The 20,916-nt window shown below is 40.4% G+C and overlaps 1 pseudogene; it reads right to left on the reverse strand.

The window, feature by feature from the left end:
• Positions 1-19,599: 19,599 nt before the first annotated feature.
• On the reverse strand, positions 19,600-20,055 carry LOC141420752 (ubiquitin-conjugating enzyme E2 W-like; annotated as a pseudogene).
• Positions 20,056-20,916: the final 861 nt, after the last annotated feature.

Below are 20,916 nucleotides of genomic sequence, written 5' to 3' on the forward strand. Positions count from 1 at the left end.
AAATTCAGCCACCTGTCCATCCCTCTCTTTATCAAACTGCACATTCCAGGAGGGTCTGCTCAGCTCATCCCTGCCTTAGAAGTTTGCCCAACTCATTCTGACCTTGGGGCCCACCACCCACATTGTGCAGCTGAATTTTGTTACTTTGGTAAGAGTCTCATTATTTCTCTGAGAAGCCTGTTGTTTCCCACACCTCTTTAGATGTCTGCTTTTAAAGTGCTTGTCTCATCCAAAATGGACTCACCTCTGTCATCGCTCCCTTTATAATTTCAATGTGGTCCCTGAGCACTTTAAAACCAAATAAGTGTCATCAAGTAGACAAATATTGCTATATTATTATTACTATTCTAGTCACAATTTGAGATTTTGACCCTTACCAGTCCCACATATTTGGGTTGATAACACTTTTAAAGAGGTGGGTTCTTTGAGAGAAAAATATGAGATGGGGATGTAAAGAGAGTGGGAGATGACTGTAAGGGCTCTGTCTCAGTCTCTTAATCTCGCAGAAAACAAAAAGCTCTGAGCTGGCCAGGAGCCTTGTGGGCTTCCAAGGTCCACAGCTATCTAGTGGCCAGGGGTTCTCAGCTCCACACCAGCATTGCTGAAGCAGCTCACAGCCTCCTTTGTCCTTGTTTGGCTTTAAGTCACAGTCACTGTTTGTGCCCAGTGCTTCTGGGAAAAATGTGAGAGAAGTTACAAGGCAAATAGAATGTTTGTACACAAACATCCAAGGAGTTTATCAAAGTAGCCATGGAGCATCTTATGTGCCAATCACAAAGTATTAGTCTAGGAGCCTCTTAGACATCAGGTGCATGCAAGGCTAGGATGGAGTTTTTTTGGTGACTTGTGCTGAGGGCCTGATGGGTGCATGTGGGAGAAGATGCACCCAATGCCAGGATGTGGAGCCTGTGGTTTTTCCCAGGAAGCAACATAAAATCACATGGTGAATGGCATGTCTCGTGAGCTGTACAAGCCCCTGTCCTGAGCATCTAACTGGGGGTGACTGGAGATGCAGAAAGGACAAAGAATAGAATACAAACATGCATAAAGTTGGGACCAGGTGTGCTGGGTGCTCAGATGGAGACGCACAACAGCCTCATTGCTTCTGTTTCCTATTAACTCTTCTTTCACTTTGCTTTTTTTCTTCTCTATTTTTTAAGTCCTTACTTCTCTACTATTCTTTAAAACCTTGCTTCTTGTCTATTCTTTAAATTCTCTTTCCTTAGATTTGCACTGTCCCATGTTTTCTGTAATCTTTCTTAAAGTTGTGGCCCTCAGACTTGCACTGCCCCATGTTGTCTCTTAAAGTCTCAGTGCTCGGACTTGCAGACACACAACAGCAGCCTTGTCTAAAAACTGCATTAGCATAACTCAGAACATCTCAGTCTTAGACTTGCACCAACCCATGTTCTCATTAGTTTTTCTTTACCTTAGCTTTCTTAAAGTCTCAGTGCTCAGATTTGCACTGTCCCAGGTTTCCTCTAATCTCTAGCATAACTCAGCAGCAGCAGCAGCAGCAGCCTCATAGCCAGCCAATCAAAAATCCCCCGTCCTCCTTCAGCAAGTTTTTTATATCAAGTGGTAAACAAGGAGGTGGAGCAACAGTTCTCGGAGAGGGATGTGACATTGTAACAAGAGAAACCTGTGTTCCTACTTCTTTCTCTGAAGGTAAACAACTTCAGAAAAGCAGCTGTGCTGCATTTTGCCTTTGCCCCCTTCTGCAGTGGGGGCCATGCCAAACTCAGCCTGCAGATTATTGGGTACAGCTTTGTTTATGTCAAGTTCTCATAATCCACTCCCCACACCAACCCACCACGTCCTCCTTCAGCCAGTCTTTTATATACAGTGGTAAACAAGGAGGTGGAGCAACAGTTCTCAGGATGGGGCATTAACTGTAACAAGAGAAACCTGAATGGCTATTCTCTGAACATAAACACCTTAGGAAAAGCAGCTGAACTGCATTTTTGCCCTCCAACTCTTCTGTGGCTGCGGCCATTCCAAATTCAGCCTCCAGATTATTTGACACAGCTGTGCTTATGTCAAGTTCTCATAGGCTTCTCATACTCCCTTTCCCACAGCATGGAGGTGAAGGAAACAGATTTGAATATTACAGATTCATGGGATCCAGGCCAGAGACTCTAGATGCAGGGGAACACCTGTCTACAGACTCTCAACCAGCTGATCACATGGATGAGATAGTTCTTGGTTTCTGGCAACTTGGGCCCTTGCTGTCAGCTTCTTCCTCAGAAGTGATGGACAAGACTAAACACACCATCATCTTGAAGAAGTCATCTGTGGGAATCGAGGACCAATATGAAGAAAATGTTTAGAAGTAAAGATTTTTTCCTAGAATGTTTCTCATCTAAAAATAATCCCAGAATCTTAACAAAGTGAAAGCTCTTACATTTGCTTGATTTAAAAAGGTTGAGGTGATAAAACATTGCTTATAATATCTATATGATTTATGAGGGGAGGTTTCTGTATTTAAGGAAGAGAACTGATCCTATTTTTCAGGATTGGCCACATGCAACAAGAGCAGCAGCTTTCTCCAAGCAGAAGACATGGGGATGATAAAAACAGTGGTCATCTTCCTCCCTTCAAAACAAACACCGGCCAGCCCAGTTTAATGAATATTTTGGATGAACCAAGGTGCTCTGGCAAGAACATTTTCTTTTCTAATTATCAAAAATGGGTAAAATAAGGAAGGTTAAAATTGTGGTTCTGGTTCAGAAATTGTTTTAGCATGAATCTTATAATATATTTTCTATATTAGTGTCTCTAAAAACTACTCAATACTTATGGTTGTGTTAGAATGAGTTACATTCCCCTATTGTATAGTATTAAAATAACTATGGTATCATCTTTCAGAACTTCTATTAATGGCTGCTATGGTCTGAACGTTTACATCTCCATGAAATTCATATGCTGAAACCCTAAGTCCCAAGATGCAGTCTGAGGGAGTGGGAATTTGGGGAATTGCTATAGTTTTAATGTTCCCCCAAGGCCTATGTGTACCTATGGAGAGGTATGGACCCTTTAGGCGGTGGGACCCAGTGGAAAAAAGTTAGATCACTGAGGAGATGTCCTTGAAGGGGACACTGAGACCCCAATCCCTTTTCCTCTCTTTGCTTTCACACCACCATGAGTGAGTAACTTCCACAGGTTCCCTGCATCCTGTGTCTCACCACAGGGCCACAAGCCATGGAGCCAAGCCACCACAGACTGACCCCTCTGAAATTAAGCCAAAATAACCCTTTCCTCTTATTTTTATTTATTTTTATTATTATTGTACTGAGGCTGCATCATGACATTTACAAAAGTTCTTGAAATATATCATATCATATTTGAATTCACCCACCATCATTCTCCTTTATCCCTCCTCACTCCCCACCATTGACCTTTCTTCTTATTAAGTTGGTTAATAGTTTGTGTACTTATTATAGTAATGGAAAGCCAAGGAACACAGAAAGTGATGAGTCCATGAGAGTTCTACCCTCATGATAGGATTAGTACCTGTGTAAAAGGAAGCACTTTCATCCTTTGCATCATGTGAAAACACAGAGAAGATGCCATGTATGAATTAGGAAGTGGGCCCTCACCTGATGTCAGACTTCCTGGCACCCTGAACATGGACTGTGAGCCATCAGAATGATGAGAAACTTCTGTAGCATAAGCCTCTCAGGCTAAAGCATTTTGTTACAACATCCCAGTGGGACTAAGCCAATGGTGTACATCAAAAAGTACTGAAGCTCCACTTTATTGTCTATAGGTTCATTTAGGATTCAGATGAAAATTACTCATTTATAACTATCAAAGCCACAGTGTCCCTCATATTTTTATTATTGTTTCCCTTGATTAAAGAAACTTTGTTACCTATCATGTGAGAAAGAGCAGGTCCTGTCCCTGCCTGGAGGTTCGTGGTCTAGGAGAATAGTATGTACAAACATGAGTTTCCCAAGACATGTCCTGTCAGAGAAGGTTGAAGAAAGGGAGAGAGAGGAGGACTGGGGTGAGGTTATGGGGATACACAGTATATTGGGGTTTAATGAGTCATTCGGGGGGTGGTTGGGGTTAGTCAGGGTTAGCATGTGCCAAGGGTTCAGAGCAGACCTGGACAGTGGAGGAACAAGATTCAGACAGGATATGAAAAGGATCTAGGAACACAGGCAGGTGCTAGACAGTGAAGAGTTTTACCAGGGTGGGAAGCAAGGTCATGCCCCCCCAGACACACCCACATCCTAATCCCCAGAACCTGTGGATATGTTTTGTTACATGACTGTGAGATTTGAAGTTGCAGATGAAATTAAGACAATAGTCTGCCAACCTTGAATGGGAGACTATGCTGGATTATCGGGTGGTCTCAAAGTAATTATAAGGATATTTATTAGTGGTGACAATAGACAAGAGAGTCAGTGTCAGAGTAGTCGTACAAGGGAAGTAATACATGGACCTGCCATTTGAGGCAGGCTACAAAACGAGGAAAAAGTTGCTGGGACTCAAGTGTCATGTGACTTTTTCTAGTGGCAATTGTAAGGTCTTAGGCACAGACCCCTTTCCAATTGCAAATCCCTTGTAAAAAGCCTTCAGGGAACTATACCATGCCTTCCTTTATTCTTAGTGCATCCCACTCAGAGACCACTCAGATTCCTCCAGGGACCACCAACATCCTTCCCAACACTTGCCTTTGTGATTTAAAAAGCAACTTGAAACAAGAATTCTCTCTTTTTTCCGTTTCTTCTTCTTTTAAAAAAATCTTTGTTATTATTGTTGTTTTAGAGGTACATTGTGACATTTACCAAAGTTCTTGCAATATATCATAGTGGAAGTCACCCCCTTCATCATTCTCCTTCATCCTCCTCCCCCCATTTCTGGAATAGTTTCAATAAGTCTCAATTTTCCATTTCCATACATGAGTACATAATACTTCTAACATATTCACTGTGCTTCACCCTTTCTTTATATCCTCCCCCATCCCACTGGTACGAACTCCAGACAAGACATGTTTTATCTTCCTATACCCTATTTTTGAAAAAAAAAAGACATTTTTATTTGTTTAAGATAGATACACAGGGAGTGTCCTTGTGACGTTTCCATGTATATATGTATTAGACCCTGAATTGGTTCATCCCTTCTATTTTTCTACTTTCTACATTAGTCCCCTTCTTACGGTGATTTCAACAAGTTTAAAAATTCCATATTCATTCTTGCATAGAAAGTACATCAACCATATTATGCATCTTCTTAACTTCTTTCTTTTATCCTCTCTCTCCTGTTAGTGACCTCCCCTTAGTGTGACATGTTTTCATAACATTTCTTGTATTTGTATTCTCTCTCTCCCTTTTTCTCTTCCATCCAACCTGGCAGGGACCACACTGCTTTTGGCAGTGTCTTCCCCTTACCTTGGGTAAACTTTATTACCACCCTCACTACATCTACTTGTCCTGCCCGGATTCTTTCCATGTGGGATGTAAGAACCTAGGTGTCTTCTGACCAGAGTTTCCAGAGATTCCCATCCAGTAACATAATGATGGAGAAGAGGCCACAAGCAGGGAAAGAGGCTGGCTGTAGAAGCCAGAAAGAGTATGAAAATAGTGATAAGTTCCAGTGTTACAGAAGATGTGTGTAGGACAGAAAGCCTCCATTCAACCTTGTTGACTTAGGTGTTTAGTCAGAGGGTGGCAGGGGTCAGCATTCCAAATTCTTGTCTCATGAAGGCAAAGAATGAACTTCATGGATAATGAGAGTGAGTAAAGTGAGAGCTTTTATTGAGACAGAAAAGTTGCAAAGTGTAGAGCTCAGAGCTGGGAGGTGTCCCAAGAGAGGGTGCCAGAGAAGTGATGTGGTCTGAAGTTTTAACATTTCTACTCCAGGGTGGTGCTCAGTCTCTATGCTAATGAAGTGTACAGAAAGCAGCATTCTGGTTGGTTGTGCCTGCCGAGTTCTGATTGGTTGTGCACTGGTCCTCATACTGTCCTTATTCTGGTCCATCCTGCTTTTTCTTCTTTTTACCATTTTAAGGTCACAGGGAGGTCATAATGGAGGTTTTCAGGGACCCTACCATCTCACCAGAACCTGCCACCCCAAAATATAAAGACAGCACACACAGGAAAACTCCTTACCTCCCCCTAACTGCCTAAATCTACAGTGTAAGTTTCTTATTTCATAAAGGAAATGTACTATTATGAGTTAAGTTGACATTTGTAAAGAGGAGCCTACACTAGGAACAGATCAGATCACTCTCATCCCCTGAGAGGCTCTTTTCTGTCCAAGGAAATAATCCTTATTCTCCAGAAATTCTTTTCTCACTTGTCCAGAACTTGCCTTTCCACCAAAATGGCTCAAACCCCTTTTCCTATTTAGCCTAAAATGGTGGATAAACCTCAATCATCAACTGCCTTGGGCTACATTTTTCTGTGTAAACCCCACCTCCCTTGCATGCTGGAATAATTAATCCTGTTTTTTCTCCTATTTATCTTTTTTTTTTTTGGCTTGGTTTGGGGACCCATACACTGCACCTAGAAAGGTACAGGGAAAAAGGAGTTTTAGAAGAGACAACAGTACCTCAGCAAGAGCCTCCAGAAGGAACACAGTCCATCACACACCTTGATTTTGGCCTAGGGAGATCCATTTCAGACTTTCGACACCCAGAACTACACAATAGTCAAATTGAGTTGTGTTCAGCCAGTACATTGGTGGTAGCTTGTTCCAGCAGCAATAGGTGATTCAAACACATAATATATAACATCCATGGAGCTTTGTGGATACACAATGTTGTATTTCCAGGCCACTTTCCTTTTAATTCTAATCTCAAAATATTTACCATTCTAAGGTAAATATCATCCTTACATGGTATTACTCAACTGTATTATAACATAAAAAAAAAAAAACTTGGGACATAAAGAGGGATAGAACTGGAGTAAAAGCCAAATAGGGCTTCATATCTCTTCTGCCCCAACAATGAGAAGTGCTTAGGGTCACCAATTAAAGTGACTCATAAAATTGTCAATTAATAAAATGTTTCCAGATGGGAGACAAGAAAGTGAAATCTTCTGAGCAGAACTTCTATTTCAAACTACACATCAGCCCATAAGTGTGCTGGCCGTATCAGACTGCAGGCTACCAACCTAGACAAACAGACTAAGAAGAGCACAGATCTGGAGTCCAAAGGCCAAACCACAACAGTGTACACAGTAACAATAATTGCATTTAAATGTTTAAAATCCTGGGTGATTCTCTATTGCTATAACAGAACTTGAGACTGGGGGATTCATAAAAACTAGAGTTTTACTTGGTTTGTGGATCTGGAGGCTGGGGAGTGTAGGAGCATAGCACTGGCATCTGTTTGTCCTCTGGTGAGGGCCTTGGATGTCACATAGGAAGACAGGTCTCTTCCTTTTCTAATAAAGCCACCAATGCCATCATGAGGGTCCTACCTTCACAACTTTCTCTAGTCCTAATGATCTCCCAAAAGCCCCACCCCAAATGCTATCAATGTATCTATTCCCACACATGAAGTTTTGGAGGCCATAGGCAAACCACAGCAAGTGCTATGGGAAGGGTATTCACAAAGGTGTGGGAACACACAGAGGAGTGAGCCAAACTGATCTAGTATGTATCAAGATCCTAACAGGAGACAGTGAGTCTCCTCTAAATAGTCATGCCTCAATCCTGACTGACGGGCTCTCCAAAATGTCCCCTGAACATGGAGGCTTGATGTGGGAAGTGGATTATGAGAATTTGACATAAGCACAGCTGTGTCAAATTGGCAGATTGAATTTGGTCTCCCCCTTTTTTGTTTCTTGAATGCTCCTGATGGAACCCATTCCTGAATCCAAGGAGTTGTCTTAAAACCTCTGTTGTATGCCAGGGCTGTTATGATCCAGTTTCTCAAGCACAAGGTGAAACCTCTTTGACTTTGAGCCACCTGCAAGACAGCCTGTAGGGGACTCTTAGCAAGAGTAGGAAGTCTCTTGGCCTGTGAAGGTAAACCCAAATGCATTATTTCCAGTACTTGATGGGCCAGAGTGTCCTCCTGACCCTCCTCATCTGATACTAAATCAAAATCAGAATTTCTAGACTGAATTTCACTTTTAAGGTGGGGCTGATGGCTGAGCGGTTCCATCACCCACAGCATTTTGCTACTGCCTTTCACACTTCTGAATGACTGGCTGTAAGGGGTAAGTCATGTATCCTGGATACTTCTTTTCTCTACTACCTTACTTGGACTATAACCCAAAGTATTCTTCTTCTACCTTATAGTTCTTCTTCTGCCACATTTCTCCTACCTTATATATTTCTTCTTCTACTGTATTTCTTCTACTGTATTTCTATTTCTTCTACTGTATTTCTTCTACTATCGTATTCCTATTTCTTCTACTGTATTTCTGTTTCTATCATATTTCTTCTACCTTATTTCTACTTCTGTTTTTTCCATTATCTAACTTTTTTAGCATAGCTTTTTAAAAGTCTATATATAGAGTTTTCCATGGTTTTATACCTGACTGTATTCAATTCACTCTCCCGCTCACTTTGCTTGTGTTTCTGTTCCTTGCTGATTTTTCATTTCTCTATTATGCACACACTTCCCAGAGAGTGTCTCCTCATCTCAGGCTTTGAGTTCCTCTGTAGATAGGTCCCTGTTCAGGTGCCACTTCTTGTGAGCTTTCGAGCAAACTCTTGTTCTCCTGACTTAACTGAGGGTGACTGGAGATGCAGAAAGGACAAATGATAGAAGACAAACATGCAGAAAGTTGGGATCATGTGTGCTGGGCTGCTCAGATGCAGAAGCACAACAGCCTCATTGCTTCTTTTCTCTAATAACTCTTGTTTTGCTTCTTTTCTCTGTTCTTTAAAACTTTACTTCTAAAGTCTTTTCTCTTTTCTATTCTTTAAAGTCTCTTTACTTAGACTCGCACTGTCCCATGTTTTCCTTAATCTTTCTTAAAGTCTTGGCCCTCAGATTGGCACTGTCCCATGTTCTCTCTTAATCTCTTTAAGTTTTGGCCCTCAGACTCACAGACACACAACAGCCAGCAGCAGTAGCACCAGCAACGTCATTCTCACAAGCAGCCAACCAATCATTTCATCCTCCATCCAATCCACCAAAACCTTGTCCTCTCAGGGACTCTTTTATATATAATGGTAAAAAGGAGGTGGAGATGGGCATGACATTGTAACAAGAGAAACTTGCCCTCTCTCTCAAAATAAACAACTTAGGTAAAGCAGCTGTGCTGCATTTTGTCTCCACCCCCTTGTCCAGCTGGGACCATGCCAAACTCAGCCTGCCAATTATTTGACACAGCTCTGAATATGTCACGTTCTCATAGGCTTCTTATAATCCACTCCCCACAGCTGGGTCTGAAGGAAGATTTGGTGGCCCAAAGCTTCAGGTGTGTGTTCTTGGACCTTCACCTGCAAAGCAGAAGAGCTGTCATGGTTGTAGTCACAAAAGGGGACTCTGCAGGTAAAAGACATCCCCGAGCCTCTGCAACAACAATGTGAAGTTCATCTTAGGGGCTATGTAGTCCAAACCCTTGTGTCACCTATTTTGGGAAGTGAGGCTCAACTTTGACAAACTCAGCCAGCCTTCAAGTTCTATACCTCCTTCCCTCATGATGACTGTCTCATTCTCTGGAAACTCATCTACTTATGCCCCTGCACACTTGTGCTGGGACACCACCTTCCTGTTGGACCCCCTCTTACTATGTCTAGTCAGAAAACCTCAAACCATCACTTGACCTCCTCCCACTGGTTCCCATATCAATCAAGTGTTGTATCAGTTCTAAACTGCATTTGAGTGCTCAGATAAAATGACAAGCTAAGAAGAAAGGCACACTTGTAGAAAAGTGAGACCCAACAGGAGTCGGCTGTATCCAGGGATCTTATATTTTACTAAGCAAACTCTCCTGTTTGGCTATCATCTCCCATTGCCACCTCCCACCTGGCCCCAGTAAGTGTACACTTGTCCTTCCACTTCTATAATGCATTAGTTCTAGGACACTCCAAGGATACCAAAATTCCCCAGATGCTCATGTGTCCTCCACAAAATGGCATGGCATTTCCATGTGACCTACAACATTCTCCTCCTTACTTTAAACCATCCCTACATTACTTATAATGCTTCATACTATGGAAACAGTTATTGTACTGTACTGTTAACAGTATAATAAGAAGAAAAAGTTTGCCCTTGTTCAGTGCAAATTCAAATTGTATTTCTAATACTTTTGATATTCAGTGAATCCATGGATGTGGAATGCACAGGTAGAGGGTTGACTGTGAGCTAGAGACACTCTTAAGGAGAGACCCAATCATGTGAGAAGCAGACATGTGTGCATACCTCCTGTAGCTCAGCTGAGTTATTCAGGATTTGCTTCCATTTGAAGATCATCAAAACCAAATTGCAGTTGGAGATCAACCAGGAAGAGGTGGTAAACTGACCCTATGAAACAGCAATTGATCGAGACTTTTGAATTGATTTTGGCCATCAGTTATTTTCATATCTTGAATTAATTTAGACCATCAGATATTTTTCATATTTTGAATTGATTTAGACTGTAATTTATTCTCATATTTTTATGTGTCTAAAGTCATTCATAAAATAATGTTATTTTATCCTCTAAAGGTAAAGCAAATGAAAATCAAGTATCCACAACAGGTACCCGAGCACCAGGATTTACTTGCCTCCAATCTATCCACTCACACCTGCCTAAGGATCATCTTTCCATAATGTGTATCTGATTCTACTGCTCTGTTGGTCATCTGTGATCTGTCCTGGGCTCCCTTTCTAGATGGACTCCTGTTACTGCCTGCAGTACCTCAGACACACTTAATGTCAAGCACTCCTGGCTCTTCTCAAGTCCCTAGGCATCACACACTGTTTTCTTTTCCTAGAAATGCTCCCTGTTCTCTTTGATGAACTCTAACTGATCCTTCAAACTCCTTCCTGAAGCTCAGTTCTCTACTCTGTAGTCTCTGTTTTTCTTTTGTTGCCATGACTCTTTTGTTTCCTAAACATGACTCACTAAGAGAAAGAAATATTTTTATTCAGCTTTTTATTCCCACTGCCTAGGGAATTGTTACTGTTTGACTCATAGACAGTGTTCCATAAGTGTGTAGTGAATGACAGAATAAATACCTGGAGGGGTGGATGGGTGGATATGTTGATGGATTCATGATAGTACTGAAAAACTAGGGGACTAGTCTCATGGCCTGTATGAGCTCATCCTAGGAACCCAACTGGGAGCAATGGGAGATTGAGAAAGGACAAAAGACAGAAGACAAACATGCAGAAAGCTGGGGTCAGGTGGGCTGGGTGCTTTGATGGAGACACACAACAGCCTCCACCACCTCCAGCGAGTTTATTATATTCAGTGGCAAATGAGGAAGGAGAGCAACAGTTCTTGGGGGTGGGTGACATTGTAGTTACCTGGAACAGGGGGAACCTGGAAGTAAACATCTTAGGAAAAGCAGGTGTGCTGCATTTTGCCCTCACCCTCCTCTATGGCTGGGAACATTGCCAATCCCAGCCTGCTAATTATTTGACATAGCTGTGCTCATGTCAGTTTCTCATAGGCTTCTCATAATCTGCTCCTCACAGACTAGACTGGTGGTGATTGGGTAGATGAATGATCAGATGGATAGACAGGCGGATGACTGGATGGATAGATGAGTGGGCAGATGAACAGACAGATGGACAGATGGATGAATGGTGGATAAATTCTAACTTCACTGTTTTCTCACTGTATTTCTGCAGATGAAGAAACAAAAAGTCAGAAAAAGGAAGAAAAGGAGGGAACTTAAAGTAAAATATTAAGGTCTTAAGGACTTAAAATATTAATTTATCAATTATTAAATTGATAATTTAAGAAATAATCCACCAGGTCAAGAAAAGATCTGGGTAGTTCCATTCTCTTCCCTGCTTATTCAGTTAGCAGGATTTAAGTCCTCATCAACATTCTTTCTCTTATTATTCTTGCTGTTTTTCAAATATTTCCTCCCAATAGGAGTTTAGAGAGATGAAAGGTTAAAAATTACAAAACTCATGATTAATCTAACCTTAGAAGACATCCAGTTAAAAGAACTTAAAATCAGTTCTTCTTAAATTTGAAACATAATTTTTCATTAGCACTGACTGCAGAGTGTCAACAGTGGTAGAAAGTCATTTTATTTTGTGTTCCACATTTTCATTCTACTTCTGTGTTTTATTAACAAAACAATTACCCTCTGTTTGACATATTAATTACATCATTTCATTGAATGGCACCTTAGCTCTATGTTGATTGTAATATACTAAAGCAGTGAAACATTTTGTAACACAACCACAGCCCACAGGTGCCCTTACTGGTGGCTGCTGCTCCATGTTGCATCAGCACCAAGATGGTCACATTCAGCACAAGCTCACAAACCTGGAGAAAGTTTGGTGGAATGGTAGCCAATAGAAATCTCCTAGACAAGTTAAGGAACTGGAACCAAAACAAAAGCAAGGCAGTGTGAATTGGTAGTCAGTCAAACAAGTAACATCAGTTCCACATTTACTTAGGTCACATGGACTGGACCACAGCTCTGTTGTGAGATGTATCTGGACTATTTACCTAACAGAATTCTTCATGGCTTGAATGTACCATTCTGAATGAGGGACTAAGCAGAAGAGGTAAGTTCTTCTCTTGAAACACTTGAGGACTCGGCCTTTGACACAGACCTTGGGTTTGGGATGGCTCTATTCTGGGTGCCACTTTATATGGTCTTTCTGAACCACTAGGGTAGCCAATAAGGCCAGCAGGGGCACAAAGGCTACTCGCATGGAAGAGCAAATGAACTGTCATCCCGGCAGCTTGAAGTTCAGATAATCAGTCCAATAACTGGAAGACAGCCTAGTGTAATGACGTGGGCCCCAACCCTCCACTGTGTCTTAGGTCATGGGCCTGAACATGCAGGGGTTAATCCCTGTCTTCAAACTGCTTCACATAATAAGTGGTTTGGGGGAGGGGAACACACATTTTTATGGCATTCATTTTATTTTTAAAATACCAATATTTTATAAGTAATAAAACTTAAATTTATTGGTCAGAAAATACATTCAACTAGAGTGGGGATATATTTGCATTTTTACCAACATGAGGCCAGCACAACTGTACATTGTGGTTCCAACAGGTGTTTTTCCTTGTAGTTGCTCATTAAGGAAAGTCTCTCATGGCATCTTTGTGTATTGAAGAAAATCCTAGGACTATAAGATATGCAATTGAACACTGGCACCTATGCAAATACTTATTTCTGTGAATACTGATTTTCTTGATATTGTGCCAATGAGGCAAAGTATAGAAATAAAATTCATGCAGAAGCTGATATTCAGGTGTCACCATAAGAGTCCAGCCCATACACTGCTCATTGGAGTAGAGAGTTCCATGATGAGAGAGAGTTGGAGAGCGTGGGCTCTGTAGCCGAGTCTCCTTGACCCCATGGGCTTCTTGAGCCATGGGCAGAGGCATATCTCAAGGAAGAAGGAGACACAAAAGGGGGCCCTCTCACTCTGGCCTAAGGTAAATGCAAGTTGTTCCCACTGAAGGCATATGAAATAGTTAACAGTTAAATATCAAAAAAAAAAAGAAGCCCAGCATCAGTGGCTTATGCTTGTGATTCTAGTTAGTTAAGCAGCAGAGATCAGGAGGATCATGGTCCAAAGCCAGCCTGGGCAAAGAGCTCACCACACCTGATCTCCAGAATACCCAAACAAATAGAGGCTTGAGGAGTGGCTCCAGTGCCTGCCTAACAAGTAGGTAGAGTGCCTGCCTAACAAGTGTGTGGCCCTGAGTTCAAACCCCAGTATCGCCAAATAAAAAAAAATCTAAAAAGAATACAGGCTTTTACAAAAGAATTTAATTTTTTTAAATATGCTGACCTGCTGTGGATTGAGTTTCTCCCAAAGGTACCCCAGGTAACAGAGTCAGACTCATCATATAAGATGTGTCCAAATTGCCAAATTACACAGAGAACTGAGATTATCTGGTCTAGATATCTTGGGCAATTATGGCATAATTCATTAGCTAAAACTGTTATGTTTATGTTACTACTTTACCAAAATAGAACATTATGCAACCATTAAAAATGATCATTTGAAAACTGCAGGAACCCATGAAATGTTAATGAGGTAACATTAAATTTCTTTCAGTTTTGAAGAATGTACTCTGAACAATATCAAGGCACCATTGCAACACATGTATACAGATGAGGCACCAAGGCAGAGGTATACGGGCTCTTCATATTTCAGGGTAACGTCATCGTGTTTTCTTTTATCAAACAATTATTCCGTGATATGTATTGTGCTATTGAAAAGTAAAGATGCAAAACACCTATAATTGGTTATGTTCTTCTTTTTCACTTACTTGAGAACTGCATGGAGAAAGCATACCAGTACACATGTCAGCTTCCACATGGACATTGGCTACATGTAGTCTTGGTGATGAGAACAGAAAATCATAGACATAAGGTCACAGGTGGAGGTGTCCCAATTTTGATGTTACCTTCTTGGTTTTACTAAGATCCATCTGGTAGAAAAAGACACAAGTTTTCCTCTATAATTTTACTAAGCCAGAGAGAGAGAGAATACTGCAAAAATGAAAGAACATCAAGTAAGGTGCTGATGGCTCACACCTGTAATCCCAGCTACTCAGGAGGCAGAGATCAGGAGGATCATAGTTCGAAGTCAGCCTGGGCAAATAGTTTGTGACACCCTATTTTGAAAAAATGCATCACAAAAAGAGCTGGTGGAGTGGCTGAAGGTGTAGGCCCCGAGTTCGAGCCCCAGTACTGCCAAAAAAAAAAAAGAAGGAACATTGCACATTCACCAAATTCAAAGACAAAATTTTGAAATTGTTCTATTAGGCTATTTTATTTTAATGTTTTGGAAGACTGGAAGTGTATTTTTAAAAATCTGAACTCAAGACAAAAATAAAATGTTAGCAAAATCTATGATTTAAAATAACTATAAACTCTCAAAAGGAAGAAAAGAAAAGGAAAGGAAGGGAGCGGGAAAGAAGCAATAAAGTAAGAAAAAAGAAGTGAAAGAAGAAAGTAAAGGAGGGAAAGAAAGAAAGAAGGAAGGAGGGAAAGAGGGAGGAAGGAGGGAAGCATGGAAGAAAGGAAGGAAGGAAGGAAGGAAGGAAGGAAGGAAGGAAGGAAGGAAGGAAGGAAGGAGGACTTCCAATCCAGGCATCATGAGTTGGATGGTCTGTGGTGGTGGCCTACTCCTGGTGCGAGTCTGGGCCCCAGGCCGCCCAGACTGAGCTTGCTTCAGAGGCGGGGCAGATGCAAAAGCAAATACTTTCAGCATGAGCTTCTCATGGGATGCAGTGACCAGGACTCTGGGCTCTCAGGGATCTGTCCACTCTAGTGGGGATGGAGAGTGAGCAGGAGGAGACAGGACAATGAAGGCCTCTCCAACACCCCACAGCTTCCACCCTAGGTTATTCTGCACTTTGCAGAATCTGCCTTGAGTTATGTGTACCCCATTCTCAAATTTCCATCCGCCATTCTCCCCCAAACAACTCCAGTCACATGCTCACTCTCCTCACTCCATCACAGCCTTTCTTAATAGCATCACTTATGACTCCCATGCAGCTCCTTCTGGGGAACAGTTCTCATCCTCTTCCTATTCGATCAATCAGCAATATTGAAACAACAGGTCATTGCCATCTCCTTGGAAATGGCTTCCATGGGCTCCCAGCACCCTTCATCTCCCCTGTTCATCCTCCAAGTCTGGCACCCCTTCTCAGATGTGAGTGCTCAGAGCTTACCTCTCTTCCTCTTCCCCAGCTATAGTCTCTCCATTGATGACCTTCAAGTTATCTTTGCACCAACACTTTCCACTCCATATATTCAGCCCAAACTGTTTACATCAACTGGAAACTGGTATCACACAGGTTCCTTGATGATGTCACTTGGCTATCTTATTAACATGCCCCAAATCAACATCCTGATTTTCCCCTTACTCTGCATTCTCCCAACCCCATCGCCAAGAAAAATGTCTTCCAATTTTTCCCCACTTCAGTAAATGGCCACTCTGTATTTACAGTTGCTGAGCTCAAGCTGCTTAGAATCATACTTATACTATTATAACCTACATTATATCCATCAATGGATTCTTCCTGTTATACCTTCACAATATATCAGGAATTCCACCCCATCCACTGCCTCTAGCTGCATGACTGCATTGAACCTCCACCAAGTAGTTCATGGATAAAAAAGTCAGTTACCCAACTACTCCCCAATTCCACTCTGGCCAACCTCAGTCTATGCTCAACAAAATGTCCAAGACGATCTTCAGAAAACATAATTCATCCCTGAGTATCTCTTCAAATGGTGATTTTCCTCATGTTACCCCTGTGGAAGTCTAGATAGGATGAGGATCTCCCAAATGATCAAGGGCTGCTTCCTCTTTTTAGTTGGCAGGTATTAAATTGGACATAGTGAGGGGTTTCATCATGGTGTTCCCATGCATGCATTTGATCTGCTTGATCACCTTTACCTCCTCTGTTACTCTTTCTTATTCCCTTCTCCCCTCCCTACTTTCATTATGATTGCTCCACCATCAACTTGTCTCATTCTTCTTACTGTAAGCAGCAAGAGAAAACCAGATTTCACATTCAACACTTTAGAAATTTGTCACTAAATATTCAAATTAATGATTTACAAATCAGGCTTTCCACCCAACAGTAAAACACAAGTCAACCAAGTTTTCTGCCTCTAGGTCAAAGATCACTTTCTCCCAGTTGACAATAACATATTGCTCATTTTCTTCTGAGACTTTACAAGAAGAACCTTTGATGGTCATATTCCTACCAGCAGTTATTAATAGTGTCATGTGTTCTCTAAATTGATAAAACTTTCTCTCCAATGGTCTTCATGTCAAAACCCTCATCAGAATAATCTTTCATATCCATGTTTCTACCACTCTTGATAGACTATCCTCTTGATAATCTAGGCTTTTTCTTTTACTTTTGTTTGTTTTTGTGGTACTGGGGTTTGAACTCAGGGCCTACACCTTGATCCATTCCACCAGAGAAAGGGCAGATGGGCCAGATTCTGGTTTCTCACACCTCTAATGTAGCTACTCAGGAGACAGATCAGGAGAACTGCACTTCAAAGCCAGCTAAATACTTTTTGAGATCTCTCTTGAAGAAAACCCTTCACAAAAAGAGGTGGAGGGGTGGCTCAAGTTGTGGGCCCTGAGTTCAAACCTCAGTACAGAAAAAAAAAGATACTGTCATCCAGAGTGCCTTCCTACAGACACCTACTGTCAAAGAACTAGAACCATAAGAAGAATGCATAGCAAAGCAGATTTAAGACATCAGCTCAGCCATTAGCACAAAAGTACATGCTGAGCTACTATAAGTTTTCAAGGGAGATGAACAATGAAGAGCCCCAGTTCAAATGATGAGATACCCACAAAAGAATCAATCTGAACAGAACCATCACTGCTGGTTTCCACGTCACATTCTTGGAAGAAATTTAAATTTAATCAACATTTCAATAATTTTGCCAAGGGCATTGTATATTTTATCTGTCTTTAATTCCTCCAGGCATTGTGAGCATTCAGGACAGAATAGAGAGAATGAAGGAAAAATAAAGAGGAACAAAGTTAGGAAAAGGTAAGGAGGAAAAGAAAGGTGAAATTATGATTGGTTCAGATTGTCTTGAATTATATGGACCACGGAAAATCGCTCACAGGACAGCAAGTTGAAAATACGGTGGATTTCACCATATTCACCTTGCTGAATTCATCACTTTCACCACTTCTGTTTTTGTGTAGTCAGCATTTATCTTGAAATTCATATTGCTTGTGAGCAAGGATAATTGGAATGCCTCCTTTCCTGGTTGGCTGCCCCTTATTTCCTGTGCTTCTGCTCCAGCTAAGAATTCCAGTGACAGACATATTGAAGAAGAATGGCAAAAATGAACGTTTCATCTTGTTTCTGAACTTTAGGAAAGTATTTCAACTTTCCTCACTTACTACAATGTGGGCTGAGTTCATCATATATAGTCCTTATTGTGTGGACAAGTCCTTCTGTGTTGATTTTTGAGAGTTCTTATCATGAAGGGATAATGAATTTCATCAAATGCTTTCTGCACATCTATTGAAATAATCACGTTTTTTTCTTCATCTTGTTAATGATGTGTAATTTTTACTGACTTGCATATGTTAAAAGAACTTTGCATCTCAAATAAAGAACTCTAGAATTTAATGAAATCAAATTAAAAATTTGTTGATATATGACCAGACATTTCACATGCAAAAAAAACCTCAAGCTGGCAATAATGACATGAAAAAATGTTCAGTATTATTCACAATCAGGAAAGTGTAAATGAAACTGCAATCAGATAATGACACCACACCATGCTGCAAAATCCATGACAGAATAATCTTTTCATTGCAAAGAGGGAAGAAAGTGCTATTCAACACGATGTTAGCCACCTGGATTTGGATTCATTTTTTTTAAGGGTACAGGATTAAAGGACAAGATGATACTTACAAGTAAAGAAAATTAACAAGAAAAAAAACTTGACATAAGCTTTTCAATTAAAGTACTATAACATTCAAACTTGACTTAAAATGTTACAAAAGAAACAAGACTGAAAGCAAAAATATGTATGGATTTTCCCAAACATAAATAAAAGAAATAGTGTTTAGGCAGTAGAGCTCATGCTGATGACTAGCAGGAAGTAACAAGAATGTAATCTACTTGGAAAAAATCTTTAATGTACACATAGCAGACCCAAATGATGAACTGCAGCAATTTTATAATCACTGCCATCTTTCTTACTTCCAAACTAAAAGCCTTGATCAAACCATTCATACCTTATATTATTCACACTTTTACTTCAGATTGAGGAACTATATACAACAAATGAATTTATTTTCACCATAGTGATAACATATTGTATCTCTCTGCCAATGTGACTTGAAAACCTACCATGTCAAAACAATTTGACAGCAGATATAAACAATTAAATAAATATGCAATGATCTTTCATTATAGTCCTTTAAAGATGCATATTAATTCATGCTGTTAACCTTAGGATCACTGTGCATAGAATCCAAATATAAATAGTTGGTTTGACTTTCAAAGTTCTCTTGGATCCCTCACTTTATCTTATAATCCTACTATAACCAATAAATTCATTTCATAGGCTCTATCATGCATTAATCATGGAGTGGAAGGAATTAATGAAAAGTTTTCCTGTTACAACATCCACTGTCGGCAATGAACGTCTCAAAACCACCAAGGAAATCATTATTGTTGCACATAAGGACCTGGAACTTTTCCCGAAAGCTTAAAAAAATAAAAATTAAAAATGGAATTATATTTGATATTCCCTGACACCTGCATTAATACTGTATGACTAATAAAAGTGTGTCAGCTGCCTGAACTGAACCAGCAATCAATATGCCCCCAGAATGCCCACGAGTAAAAATGCAGTAAAAGGAGTAGTCTTCATTGCCTGTAGGTCACTTCCAGTCAAAGGTTAAAGTTCAAAGACTGAATGATCAAAGTGCTCATTTTCTCGGTAGGACTATCTTCTGTTAGGTGGATGATAAGAGTGGCATCAACAAGCATCATCATAATACCACCATTTTGTTTTCTTTGGATTCTTGTTACATGTTCACACATAAAATGAATTATCTGGTGGATGTCTCTTCTCTTTGCAGCTGGAAAGAATGCTGATAATGCTAAGACAAACCAATTAGACTGAGAGAGCAGGGGACCAGTCTTCTGTGAGAATAGAAAAACAGATATGACCATTGCTATACACGTGAAGGTGAACAGGAATATTTTCACCAGTAAACATGACATGAGGAGAGTCAAAACGATATCAACTACTAAATTTAAACAGAAGCTGAAAATTTTGCCCATCACATAAAGCACCTGATGCACCTTCCATGTCTACAGTCCACTGTGTGATTGAATTTTAAGTACTCTTTTCATTTACAGTCATCCCAGGAGGTGGGTCATTTTGCAAAGTCAACAGTTCTTTCTGTAGCTGTTTCTGCATTGACACCATGATGGAACCATCCCCCCAAGGCCAGTGAGGCCAGAGTGGATTCTTTTTAAAAAAGGTAAATTAACCAGGAGGTGTGGTGGCATTTGTCTGTATCCCAGTTACTAAGGAGCAGAAGTAGGAAGATTTTGGTCCCACGCCAGTCCAAGGCAAAAGCACGAAACCCTATCTGAAAATAAGTAAAGCACAAATGGCTGGGGCCATGGCTTAAGTGGTAGAGCACTTGCCTGTCAAGTGCAGAGTCCTAAGTATAAAACCCCAGACCTACAATGCACACACACACACATACGTGCATACAGAAATATATGTGCATATAAAATTTATATATACATACATATGAAATCAAACCTTACACAATACTCACAAGCATACAGCAAGGAGATGAAAGTCTAAAACAGACTTAATTTAACTATAAAAAATCTTGAAGAGCACAACATATTGATCAAAGTGATGTGAATAAAGTAAAATACCACAGTATTAAAATTACAAGATATATTTCATAGAAATCGAAAAGGCATCCTTATAAGAAAAACAAATTACATATGAATGAAAATTAGACTACAAAAAAGAGCACAAGTTACAGAAATACTCATAATATATGTAATAAATAATGCAGTCTCTATGCAACCATTGGAAAATTGAATGAATCTTAATATACCATGAACATATGATCGATTTGCAAGAACAACCATGGACAGCCAAGGAGAACACAGCACAATGACTGTCTTCACATGGACTGTGACTTCCTTCTGAAGGCTGTCAGCAGGCACACAAACAAGACATGGAGACCATGTGAGTTCCCCTGTGGCTCAGCTATGGGCCACAGTTAGAATTTCCTCTTTTGAATTTAATGTTACATTTATT

Source organism: Castor canadensis, chromosome 2 (assembly GCF_047511655.1).
Source record: "Castor canadensis chromosome 2, mCasCan1.hap1v2, whole genome shotgun sequence".
NCBI lineage: Eukaryota > Metazoa > Chordata > Mammalia > Rodentia > Castoridae > Castor > Castor canadensis.